The following is an 801-nucleotide window of genomic DNA, read 5'->3' on the forward strand; positions in this document are numbered from 1 at the left end:
GCTTTTGAAGCTCTTCCCACACTCAGGACATGTAAAGGGTCTCTCCCCTGTGTGGATGCGCTCGTGGTGCATCAAATCAGAAGTTCTTTGGAAGCTCTTCCCACACTCAGAACACCTGTAGGGTCTCTCCCCCGTGTGGATGCGCTGGTGCTGGTTCAATTCAGAAGTTCTTTTGAAGCTCTTCCCACACTCAGGACACTTAAAGGGTCTCTCTCCTGTGTGGATGCGCTGGTGGCGGGTTAGGTGGGATCTCCATTTGAAGCACTTTCCACAATCAGAGCACTTGTATGGGCTCTTTGTTGAGTGTATGCACTGCTGGTTAACGATGCCGGAATCTGTACTAAAGCTTTTCCCACACTCAGCGCACTGATTCTTCTTTTTCCACACACCCATGCTTCTGCAGTCTTCAGGCTGATTTTGACCTACACCCAAGTCCAGTGGGTTCCTTGATGTCTTTCCCAGATGCTTTCCCATTGCCTTCTTGATGTGCTCACCCTGACCTTGCTCCAGGCCTCCTTGGACATCTCTTCTGATTTCTTCCACAGAGATGCCACTCCACTGCCACTTGACCACACCACTGTCCTGCAGATCCTCCAATATATCTGCAATCCTAATACCTACTGGATGACAGGAAGTCCAGAAATAGCACAATGCCCTCAATTAAACACAGAGATGTCTCTTTCAGCCCCAGCCACCCTCCTTCCCTCCACCACCTCACCTGGGCTGAGGTCTCCTGGAACGGCCTCAGCGCTACACACATCGGGGATCCAAGGGTCTTCCCCTCCTTCAAGCAGGGAGATC

General features: G+C 51.4%; 1 long non-coding RNA gene across 1 annotated transcript; it reads right to left on the reverse strand.

Annotated features, from left to right (window-relative positions):
- Positions 1 to 338: 338 nt before the first annotated feature.
- Positions 339 to 801, reverse strand: LOC109365280. The gene is made up of 2 exons (XR_004162560.1): positions 719 to 801; positions 339 to 620 (listed from the first exon to the last, which is right to left on the reverse strand). It is a non-coding gene; the product is annotated as an uncharacterized LOC109365280 (long non-coding RNA).

This window comes from Meleagris gallopavo, unplaced genomic scaffold, assembly GCF_000146605.3.
Source record: "Meleagris gallopavo isolate NT-WF06-2002-E0010 breed Aviagen turkey brand Nicholas breeding stock unplaced genomic scaffold, Turkey_5.1 ChrUn_random_deg7180001291990, whole genome shotgun sequence".
NCBI classification, from domain to species: Eukaryota; Metazoa; Chordata; class Aves; order Galliformes; family Phasianidae; genus Meleagris; species Meleagris gallopavo.